The following is a 13,525-nucleotide window of genomic DNA, read 5'->3' on the forward strand; positions in this document are numbered from 1 at the left end:
TTGAGATTGACTCGATTTTACTTAAGTGGAACTCGAGCTTGAACTACTAGAATTGTTTGTCTCGCAAATCCGAGCTCTTTAATATTTTGTTTGAGAAGCTTACGATTTTAACTATTTAACTTATTATAAAAATATATTTATAATTTGAACTCAATTGAGCTTATTCAAACTCAATTGAATATAATAATTTAACATTATGAATGAATTTCTTTAGCTATAAAGTCAAAATTCGAACTTAAAAATATAAAACTCAGTAAAATTAAGTGAAATTTTAAATTTTGAATTTGTGACTGAATCGAGCTCAGACCTAATATGGTTTCAGTTCAGCTTGATTTTCTAATAAACTTTAAAGTAGTATGTAATTTTAAATAATAAATTTTAATTTATATATATATAATTAGCAATTACTAATTAATTTTACAATAAAATAAAATCAAAATATTAAATGGATACAGCAAAAAAACTGAAATACAACTAGTCGAATGACAATTATTGAAGCATGTACTTACATTAAAAAACTCAATAAAGAAGAGGAATTGAGTTCCAGGAAGAACACACAAACTTCCAACATTGACACCAACCAAAGAACACATCTTTCTTTTTCCTAGAATGAAGCAATTGGGTCAAAAGCAAAGAGATTAGAGGGGTATGAATTGATTCTTGATGATTAGAATTTTGACCAATCAAAAAGCCTTGTGGTCAAATTATGTATAGGCTGGCCTATATATTCTTTGTGATTGGCTGTCTGATTAGGCTTTTCAATGAAAATTTTCCTAAAATGATATACACCAATTAATTTCTATATCCTCTTAAACATTTTATATTGTCATTTTCTTTTCCTTTCCTCAAAGTAAGAATTCCCCCAAAAGTTAGAATTCCATGCAATTCTTTCCACAACATCTGATTCCACCCATGCATGAACAATGGTCGTACATGTCTTTGGAAGGATTCTCTTTTTTTGCTTAATTCAGTCATGTGTTTTTCAGTGATTGCTTTGACCAAACAACACCACCAGAGAGCTTTTAGGTATTATTAGGAAGACCATTTAAATAATTAGTTCTTATTGGCAAGAGATGATTGGTGTTGGTTTGGGTATTTTGTCAAACATATAATATATGAAATATAAAGGGTATGACATAAACTTGATAGTTTTAGAGACAAATTGTGCTATGACTATTTAAAAGAAAAAACTATTTTTAAAAACATAGTATTTATTATTATGAGTTAAGACCTTAAATGAATTCGGATTTAATACAACAATGAAATCCATATGGAATTGCAGACTCATTATATGTATTATTGTTGAAGTAAAAATAAAAGCAAAAGAAAAAAAAAAGGTATGAGTATAATGTTTATTTTTTTAAAGGAGATGATTTACTAGTAGATAAATAATAGTTTGTAAAAATTAATTAAAATTACTAAGAATCTATTAATGTCTATGAAAATTTTAATTTTAAAATAAAGTCCGTAAAATTAATTAATAAATTTATAAACTTTACAAAAATTATTAAAAATTCATGAACTCTTTAAAATGTAGTATACTTAAAAGAAAGTTTATAAATACTACACTGTTCGGTTTACTGGACTATGCTAAAAGAAATAGACCGTTCAGTTTATTTTTTATTATTTTTTTTTATTTTTCTGAACCAAAAATCAAATAAAATATATAGTTAACCATTAATTCAATTAATGAAAAATTGGTTTTTCAATCACGGTCTAACCAAAAAAGATAAAAAAATAAAAATTAAATTTGGTTCTCCGATTTGTTTTAGTTAACCAATAAATTTTAAAAAATTGTTTATAAAATTTTCTATTTTTGAACAGTAAATATATTAATGTAAATATTTTAAAGGTATCTTGAAAAGATCATATAAAAATTATATTTATCTAATAAATTTATATAAATAATAAAATTTAATATTAAAAATATAATCAGTAAGTTCGGTGGACTGTTAGTTTTTTTAAATTAAAAATTAAAAACTAGTCTATAAATTAAATTTTTTGAAAATAAATATAAAAATTAAGACAAGTTCAACCATTTTCTTACTTTGGTTGCGATTGATTTTCAAGTCAATTCAGTTCTTTTTTTATCACTCCTAATAAATATTTAAGAGAATAATTGAATTGGTGAAGAAGAGAATTGGCTATAAATATATTTATGAATGCAGGCTAATGTAAATGAGTGCATCTTTAAAAAGACCATCTCTTCCTAAAGGAAATTGTTTAGATGAATGTCTCGCAAGAAAAATAATAGAATATTAAATTCTAGATATCCTTACTGGATAATAAAAAGAATTTATAAATATTTTAATTAAATACACCGAGTTTAATTTTAACCTTCAAATTTAATTAGATAGATTGATGATCCACTTAGAATTAGAATCTCTATACGTTAACTTCAAAACTGAGAGTGTTATAGTAAGAACTCTAATATTTTTCCTTGACAAGTAAAATTTAGAGCAATACCAATAATTTAAACCTGATCGTAAATATATATTTCAATTTTAACGAATATCAAATTTAAATTCTGGTTTTGACTTGAATGAATTTCCAAATTCAAATTCTGGTTTCTTACTTGTAAATAAAAGAAAAAGAAAGAAATTCACAGCAAAAAACTGTTGAAAAAGGAAGAGAATCATTTGGATAGACAGCATAATGCATATCTTTCGACTTTGGTAAGGAGATATTCAAACTGTCAGGACAGATTCATGAGCTTATATTTTCCATGTGATCACTTTATAAAGCAAAACCTTCTTTTCCTTTCCTGCTTTCAACTAAAGCAAAATCTTTTTTTCTTTCTGCTTTCAAGTTTACATTTTTATGGTATTTTTCAGGAGCCGAAAAGGGCCATTTTGGCGCCTGAACTTGTGTGGAATGATATAAAGATGAAAAGTAAACTTCTTTTTTCCTTTTCATTAAAAAATCCCGAAACTTGTCATCTCTGATTCAAATTAACCCACATCAAATACCCGAGCCTTACATTGGTACCATATAAACCTATAAAAATTAATATTATTTTAATTTTAATAATTTATTAATATAATTAAATACTAGACTAGTCAATTATATTTAGTTATTAATCAATCAAATATATTATTTTTGTTTATTAAAAATTTATATCTATTTTTAGAATTTAATTAGTAGTACTTGACGACTATGAGATTCACCTATATAATTTTAAATCAATACTCTTATTTTTTAATTAAAAAAGAAATTGATATTGTAGCTTTAAAATTTTATTGGTAGATTTAATAAAATTCTAATCTACGTATAAAGTAAATGAGAACTATGTTTTTGGGACGAAGAAAGTAATTCTTTTGATTTACATGCACTACATGGGAATATTAAGTATTTGACTCGTTATTAATAAAATATTATATATATTTTTAAATTTATCATCATAAATATTTTTAGCGTTAAAATAATAATAAAATCCTTGAATTATAGTAAATTTATCTATAAATAAATCTATTTAGACCTCATAAAATTTATACTAATTTTTTTAATAGCTGCCCATAAACAAATTTTATATATTATTGCAAAAAATTGAGATCCACAAAATATTGTAAAAGTATATTAATCTAATTTAGAAACTCATAAACAAATAATTTATTTTATTTTAATAAGATAAAATATAGCAAAAACTTTAAAAAATTATAAAAAGAAGCCTTTTTAATTATAATGTTCTATTTAAATTTAGATATCTAAAATATATCGAAGTATTATCACATCACTATTTGAGATAATCATGACATATATAAAAGTGCGAAGAGGGAAGGATAGAAAAATTTACTAAAATAATCTTTTTTGATTATTTAGTTAATTAATTAAATTAATTAAGTTATGTACTAATTAACTTTATTAAAATAGACATACCAATAATTTATCAAATATAAGTCTAAATTTCAGAAGTCCAACGATATTAGAATTTCAACATTGGTTGTCTAACTCTATTAGAATTTCAGCATTGGTTATAAAATAGAATTTTAAAATAATATTAAGCAAAACAAACTCAATAATAATTAGGATATAAATGTATAATTATAAGAAAGTCCTATAATTAATTACCATTTAAGTACGTTTAATTTAACTTTTATTAGAGTACGAGATTAATATTAAATTTGATAATCTATAATATAAATTAATAAAAAGAATGTAAACGCTATATATTTGGCATTAGACATATTTTAGGAATTTATAAAACTCACCACATATGTTTAATCTATTTAAAAGTTTGCGAGAGACTTTAAAAAGAATATTTTTTCCAAATGCTCAATACAAAAATAACAAATATTAAGTAAGTTTTAATGTATTACTGGTCAAATATTTATAATAAGGCTCCTTATTATGATGTTAAATAAAAATGTTATTTGTTGTGGAAATGAAACAATTAATTTTCATGATTATAGACCCAAAAAGAATTAGTAGTAATCTAAAAACTATAAAAATTTATTTATTATTAAATTTAAGAAATAGAATATATTTTTATTAATAGTAAATTATTCTTCTATTTGTAAAAATATTATAAAATTTAAATTAACGAATTATAATTTGAAGAAAACTTTATTTTCTAAATATTAAAAGTGCTTATAATTATGAACTTGATAATTTTTTATCTTAATTAGATTTAATAATTTAGTTTACTGCTTTATAAATATAATACATGAGTCAATTTATTTTTTTAAAAAGAGTAGAATTTAGATCAACATTGTAGTCTAAGAACCATACTAAACTTTCTTATGATTTTAAATCTTAATAATAATTGTATTTTATTTTAATAGCAATAACAAATAATGAATTTCAGTTACTAAATTATTATTATTATTATTATTATTATTATATATACACATATGTATTTATATAATTAGTAATATCTTAGTTAAAATCTTATATAATTTTACTAAATTTACAAATGAAATATTTTTTTAAAGAACGGAAATATAAGTTTTTTAAAGTAGAATGTTATATAGAAAAATTATGAAATAAATTTATTATCTTTGGTTGGATCTTAAACCAAAATAGAAATATAACACCTATAAGGATTAGGCTACTAGAAGAGTGCATTAGCAAGTTCAATTTTTAATATTCACGTCGCACGTGCGTGGAAAAATATTCATTTATTTAATTTAGAAATGATAAATGATAAAATGAAATATTTGAATTTAAGAGAAAATTACAATTAAAATATATTTATTCAATAATGCTATAAGCAACACATATCATCTACAATAATACATTATTAGCTCATCATTAAGATTTAACAATAATTTCAAAATAGTTGTCATGATTTAAACATATTTTTTTAAAATTTTTTATAATAATTGAGATTATGTTTTTACTATTTATAAATTTTTTAAAATTAAATTATCCAGCTTCTAATAAATTATACTTGTCCTAAACAGTAATAATAATTTAAATATGTTTTAGATATTTTAACTTATATATAATTTTAAAATTAAAAATTTTAATTTTTTTAATTTCTTAAAGTAAGAAAAAAATAGTTTATACTAGAAAGTGTTTGCTAAATATAATTATTTAATTATATTAATATACTTTTACAGTGAATCTTGGATTTTTTAACAATATATTAGATTTATTTATTAATAGCTATACAAAAAATCAATATAGATTTCATAGTCATAAATAGGTTCATATAAAGATGAATTTATTATAGAAAAAAGATTTTGTCATTATCTTAACACTATAAATATTATGATGATAAATTAAAAAGTGTATATCTTAACACTATAAACATTATGATGATAAATTAAAAGTGTGTATATATATATATATATATATATATATACATTATTTTTATTTTTTAAGTTATAATAGGTCAAATAATTAATATTCACATGCAACACACATGAGTAAAAAAACTAGTAATAATTAAATATCTTTTTGAGTGAAGAAAATATTTTTTATATATGTGCACTGCATTGTGAATTTAAATAATTTAACTCATTATTATTTAATTTAAATAATTTTAGATACATAAGTTGATATTTTATGATCAATATTACAACTGCAATGTGAATAACAAATATGAAGACAACAAAGGATTATAAAACAATATCACAATTGTAATTATATGGTTTATGCGGTCTTTAACGGGTGTTTGGTTAGAAGTTTTGTACAACTTGTAGTTATTTTTCATTCAAAAATTATATTAAATTCGTTTGGTAAGACTTAACAATCAATAGGTGATAACTGATATAAATTAGCTATTGATTTTATCAATTCTATTTTAGAGCTTTTTCTTGTTAGTTGATAGATGATTTGGTTCATTTAATTTATTTGGACAATATTATCTTTAATAAAATTTATTAACAGTAATTTACTTTTAAGTTTGATCTCATATAATTAATTTTTTTTATAATTCATGATAAATGATTTTTATTTTTTAAAAAATACTTAAAATTTAAATAATTATGATATTTATAACTTATATAGCATTTGAAATTAGAATTTTTTATAGTATCCAAATACAGGATTCTTAATTGATGGATTTCAAATTATAGATTTCAAATATTGAATTTTAATGCATCCAAACACACATTTATGGAATTATTTTAACTAAACACAATGTAAGATATAATTATTTGGTCTCCTCATAAGTTAAGTTCTAGTTCCATCCTTGATTTTACATGAGGAGATATGATATATTAATCATGTTCTCTAATTTAATAAATTATTGATGTTTATAAATTAATACTCGTAAGTGCACAAACTATTTTTATAGTAAGGGTAAGTTTACTTCGAGGTCGATCTCTGAAAGAACTACGAGGCCATTATTATATAGACTAATTATCTCACAAGAACATCAAAAATAAATCTAAACACTTTAAATCAATATTTTAAAAAAAAATTTAATATTTATAAAATAAATAAAATAAACTATAAAGTAAATATGAAAATGATATGAATAATTAAAACTATATAATAAAAAATAGTATTTAGCCTAGTCAATTATTTAGTATTCCTCTTGTTTTAACTTTAAGTTTAGATATAATGAATGAGGTAATGATGTTTATTTTCCTTTAATTAATCAAGCTAATGATGCAACTAAAGTTTTTTTTACCAACACAGATTGAAGTAAAGATGATGTTTTTAATACATTTAACCTAAATATTTTCATGAATTAATATGATGGTCAACTAACAATAATAACTTAAACTAATAAAAATATGAAAGTAAAGAAATCATTCATCAAATAAAATGAAACAAGATTCATGCATAAGTAAAAATTGCTAAACTAAACACTTAAGAAAACTAGTATGACATAATTAACCCAATGATCATAGTAATTAAATAGAAAGACAAAAATATAAAGCTAAAAGTAAAAGCTCCCTCTAGATTTAGAATTCTTCAAGGTAGGAAGATGATTAGTCCTCTTTCCACTTCTTGAAAAGGGTCTTAGATCTTGAAAGAATAATAAAACTAAAACTAAATTGTTTGGAAAAGATGAACTGTAGAGAGATTTGCAAAGAGAGGCATAATGGACAGATGCAAATGTATAATTGTATATCTAATTTCCAATACTTGTAGAGATTTCTTTTACAGAGTTTTCGTCTAAATACAAAACCTCAAAAAGTTATCTTCTAGCAACTCTTAATTATCCTAAATAAAACAAATAACTAATAATGATCCACAATTATAAAAAAAGACTTATTAATTTTCTCTTTGGGCCTTGTATTATTCGGTCAGACCTGTGAAAATAACAATTTATACGTCTTAATTTTAGGTCTTGGCAGCAACAGTCCTATTAAAGCCTATTTGTTAATATTTAGCTCCAAAATTTTTCTTTTTGGCTAATGATATATGAAATTGGACAAATAAAGTTAAAATAAGGTAAAACCACATATATCCACTATATTATATATATAAAACATACTCCTAATGCACTTAAATACCCTGAATATATTTATAATATTGACTTATCAAATTATTAATTTCTTATGGATGTGAAAATTAGATTCAGAAAATGATTCACCTTCTATAATGATCCTTGAAAAAACTTTGCTCGATGCTACTTTGGACTCCAATCCTTCTTTTTCTGGCGTAGTATTTTTTGGGGGGGCTTGGTTTGTTTAAACGTGGTTATCAATAGAGAATTAGTGAGGGTATGAGTGTTAGCATCTACAAGGATAAGTGGCTTCTACTTCCCCACAAAATTTGCCTTAGGAAGCTCGAGTGTCGTGTTCAATCAAAGAGGATGACACTTGGAATAAGGAGTTAATTCTGACAAATAAATAATCTACAGATGGTCAGGCCTCGCTTTGTGAGAAGAGATGGTCTTTGTTGGCATGTTGAGGGCATTATACTATTAAGAATGCATATCATCTTGGAGTCTCTTTGGATCTAGGGATGTCTAGAGCTCATTTTAATCACTAGATAAATAGTAGAAATATGTTACAAAATTTATCAATTCTACCTGAGGTTAAGATATGTGGCGTGCATGCAATGATATTATCCAAACTTAATTATATCAATTTATCCTTGATTATATGCATGTGGAGCCTGTTTGTCAAAGATAGGTGGCTTTCTTTATTAGACCACAACTTATGCTTTGTTTGATTGCCTTTATGCTATGTCGGTTTAGGACAAGAGGAGGTACTTTTATTTGATTTTTGGACCATACATGTGTCACTCTATAGACGCCTTTTATCTTGGCTCATGATAAATTGCCCTTGAGTGATTTTGAGCATGTCTGCATACGACCTTTTTGGTCACTTTAGAATCAATGTAAATGGTACATGCATGGCAAAGAAGTATTGCAAGAATTTAAGGCTACTTTGAAAATCACTAGATGTGTTGGCGCTGGTAACAATTATACCAGTATCTTGTCTTGGTCTAGGCCTCCTATGGATTTGGTCAAGCTCAATGTTGATGCTAGCTTCCAAAGTGAGTAAAATATGTGTTCAACATGGGCTATTATTGGGATGCTCATGGTCAAAACCTTGTGGTTGATGATTACAGGTGTACTTCAGTTCTTTTAGTTGAGTTGTATGCCTTCAGGGATGGTGGAGTTCTTCAGGTGCTGGTAGAAGTGATAATATTAGGGCACTTTTATTTGTACTTAATCAAAATTCATTCGCTGAGGATGATTTAATTAGTTGAGGATATTGCTCTTTTAGCGTTGGAGGTTAATGTGGCAGATTTTATAGCTGCTAGGAGGAGTGCTAACTCAGTGGCTCATGCTTTAGCAAAGTTGGAAATTTCTATTGATAGTGACTGATTTTTAATATTTTTCATTTTAATTTATGACCTTGTAATTTCTTATTTTATGTAAATTTTATGGTTTATACTTTTGTGACTTTACCTTGTTTAATTGATTCTTTTTCTTTGAATCATTGGGTTTTCCTTCTAAAAGTTTTTAAGGAAACAATCTTGAGGTAGAGGTTTATGCAGGATTGTCTTTTTTTCTTTCTAAAATAAAGTTATCATTTTTAGGGTAGAATAGTATAAAAATTCAGTTTTAGGGTAGTTTTGGAACTAATTTTCATTTTAGGGTAGTTTTTAGGCTACATGGAAACTTTCCGCTAGTTGAATTGGCGAACAGAGTTGTTCAACTGGCAAACATTGGCAGTCCATCGATAGAAGAGGCAGATAGAAAAGAAGAAAAAAAAAAAGGTCAGTCCTTCAATTGAAGTGGCGGATAGAAGAGGGAAAGGAAAAAAAGGTTATCCACCCATCAAAGTGATGGATGGGGGAAAAAGAAATAAGGCCGGTCCACCAATGAAGTGGCAGATAAGTTTGGTATTCTAATATTTATCTAATTTAAATTAATTAATACAATTTATATATATAAAATTTTTAAGATATATAATTAAATTAAAATAGCATTACAATTAAGATATAAATTTAAAATAAAAAATAATTTATATTATAAATAAATTATTACATGACATGATTAAATACATATATAAGTAGAATATTTATGTCCTATAATTTTTCTACTTATGGCTCTCCAAGCATTCCTATATTAAAAAAGTTTAAAATATCTGATTAAATTAAGATAGCATTACAATTAATATATAAATATCTAAAAAAAAAAGATAATCTATATTAGAAATTAATTATTAATGAAATGGTCAAATATATACATAATAATAGTATTTATGTGCCACAATTTATTTTACGAATATTTAATCTTAGTTTCATGGCTCTTTGAATATTCCGACCTGTAGTATACATCTCAATGAAAGAAGGATCTCGTGATTGAACCGGTTAAACACCATCATGGAGAGCTTCAACATTATCGGCAATATTACAACCATTTGCATCATTATCAACATCTCCGGTATTGCTGCCACTAGTATATGTATATGGTGACATTGTACTTGACTGAGGAAAATTATGAAATCCAATCAAAACAAAGAACTGAAATGGAGAATGAAAAAATAATGATAACATCATATCTAATAGTGTCTACTTTAATTGCGAGTCAAAATATTATGATGGTGGCATAAAAAATATTATAGAGAGACTGAAAATGCATGAAAGTAGGTCTAGCCCATAGTGTAAATAGACCTGACGATGAAAAAGAGAATTGCATAAAGCTTTCTAGATCAGCAAACGGGTAGGGCAAACATTGCATAAAAATATTTGAAGCTACAGTTGTAGCAGAAGGAGCAGAATATGAAGTTAATGCTCCATAAAACTATTGATGATGATATGAGATAGATTCTAGCATTGTAGCACATGTCGCAATAGATGGGATAGGTACTTTTCTATGCCTGTTGCATCGACGTCTTGGCAGTTGATAAACTTCTATATTGTTCGTGCAATGGTGCGGAAGCCAGTGCAAAATGTAAAAGAGGCATCATGACAGTATGTGTATCCTCATCCAATGCTCCGTGAGAACTCCTGGGTAGTGGATGTATGGTTTCAATGGAGTTTATCATTCCAATATGCTCAAGTGCATCAGACTATACATTAATTATTAAAAAATAAATATTATTTTTTTAAATACATAGATACATACAATTAAAATAATTAAAAGGTGAGGTTAACTGATTGATGCTCCATTAACAGCACCTTGTATGAGATCCATCTACATGTAACACGTCCATACCACTCCATATATTTTGAAAGGTAATAGAGCGATCTAACTGATCGTATCCCATTGACTATCCATCTGATGGTATTGTCCGCCAGTTCTCCAGGTGGACAACACCATTACTTTTTCTTTGAATTTATGGTATGACTACTCCAAAAGTAGAATTTTGACACAATTTACCCTAAACCGAGAATGATGTTTTTCAAACACCCTCCACCAAGAAAAAGCCCGATGTGTATGTCCCATTTCTATTAACGAAGGCTCTTTATATCTCAACAAAAGAAAAACGAAACTCTGTAATTTGAAGGGTTCACGCAGCACTTTTAGCATTGTATATTTCCAACAGAAAAAAATAAATAAAGAAATTGTCTAATCATGGATTTTCATTATTTCTATTGACGATTTGTTCTGCTCAAAGTTCATAAAATAAATCGAAGTTATCCTGGCAAAAGCATGAGCCAAATTTTGAAATAAACTAGATTCCATACCCGTCTAATTAAAACAATATTGTATTAAGAGAATATAAGAACCACTCAGCCAATCAAATCTAAGAGATTCCCAGAGCCCACTTTTAATCATAGCACAACTAGTACATTTATTAATTATCAACTTGGTACGATGTGAAAAAAAGAAAATAAAAGAAAAGGAACTGCTTTATGGGTTTTATACAAGCAAGAATCCTTCATTTTAATTTATCCAACAATTGATACCACTACTGCTACGTTTTCTTCAATGAAGCTCTAGAAACTAATTATCATGCCATTGAATAGTAGTCGAGTGTTTGTTTCATAATATCAATAAAAATATTGTACAAATATTTGTCGCTAATGAAAAATATATTATAGAACTTATTCTAGTTAAGGTTTTAATTTTCTTTTCTCAAGAGAAGCTACAAATAATAATAAACTAGTGGTTTACTCGTGCGTTGTATGACCGTTATTATTATTTTAATTATAAAATTAAGTCGATAAATATAATTTAATAAAATTTTATTTTAAAATAAATTTATAATATTTTAAAAAATAATAATAAACTAAATATTTTTAAATATTCTTCTTAATTCTTTTAAAATTTTAAAATTTATTTAATACAATAATATAATATTATTTTAAAAATATTTATTAATTAATTTTAGTATTATATAACTTAATACTATAATTGATATTACTATTTTTAAATTTTTAAAATTTATTGTATAATTAAAAAATTAATTTATTATTAAATATAAGATTAAAAATATAATTTAAAATGTTATTTTCTAGAATTATAATTATTATATAATTAAAGAATTAATCTATTAGTTAATATAATATCAAAATATAATTAATATGCTATTATATGATTAGAAAATTATTTATTAGTTAATATAATATTAAAATATAATTAATATATTATTTTTTAGAATTAGAGTTCGTGTTTAATTATGAATCTAACTTATTAATCAACAAATTAATAAAAAAAAAATTATAAATCACACAACCTTGAATTCTATAGTCAAAAATAGTACACATGTCAGAAAAAAAATTTAAATCTTAGAAATTAATATTTACATATATAGATAAAAGAGAGTCTAGCAAACAAACCCTCTGGAATAAATGTCCAATACAAATCAATACCAAATACACTGCCTAAGAACAATCAGCAATCATAAGGTAATAAAATCAACGTTAGTAACTATCCTGATATGGAATATAGCGCGGTAAGAGATCATCGCACAAACAAATTTCAAGAATTAAGTTTTGATCTAGAAACTTAAAAATATTTGCAAGAAGAATAACCTCAAAGCTTAAATTTATTAATATTAGACATTCTAAGATAACTAAATTAAATATATAACTTTCTTGATCCAAATCGATAGCGGTTTACAAATAGCTCAGAACTAGTAGCAGAGCCGATCCACAATGGAGCTTGACTCTGTCTCGAAAAGCTTTTAAGCCGGCATCAATGATGCATGGCACTAGACCGATTGGAGAACCGGCTAAGGCATGGCACTAGCCTTCAAGAACCAGCACCGGTTCAATTTGACAGTAGAATCAGTCGCAGGGCAGACCAAGCACACTTGCACCATCACATCCTCGGACCAAGTTGTAAAATTCTCCATTCTCTTAACATTTTTAGTAATTTTGATATAATTGGAAAACTCAATGTTATCAATAGGATCTATACTTTATCCATTTCATCACCAATTCCAATACAATTGTGAGTAAATATGCATAGTACTAAGGAAATGTGAATTCGAAATACCAAGAATCTTATGATCCAAAAAAGCAATTCAAGCAACAGAAACACAGAAAAGATAAGTCGGAACACGTCCTAACAACATGACAGACAGTCTTAAAGTGATCAATGCCAAATTATTGTTACATTATTTGTTTCTTGTTAAGTATCTATTCCTTCTATATTATTTAGATATAATTAATCAAATAGTTTTTAGATTATATTCTTTTTGATTATGCAGAGATA

The sequence above is a fragment of the Ricinus communis genome, chromosome 2 (genome assembly GCF_019578655.1).
Source record: "Ricinus communis isolate WT05 ecotype wild-type chromosome 2, ASM1957865v1, whole genome shotgun sequence".
Classification (NCBI taxonomy): Eukaryota; Viridiplantae; Streptophyta; class Magnoliopsida; order Malpighiales; family Euphorbiaceae; genus Ricinus; species Ricinus communis.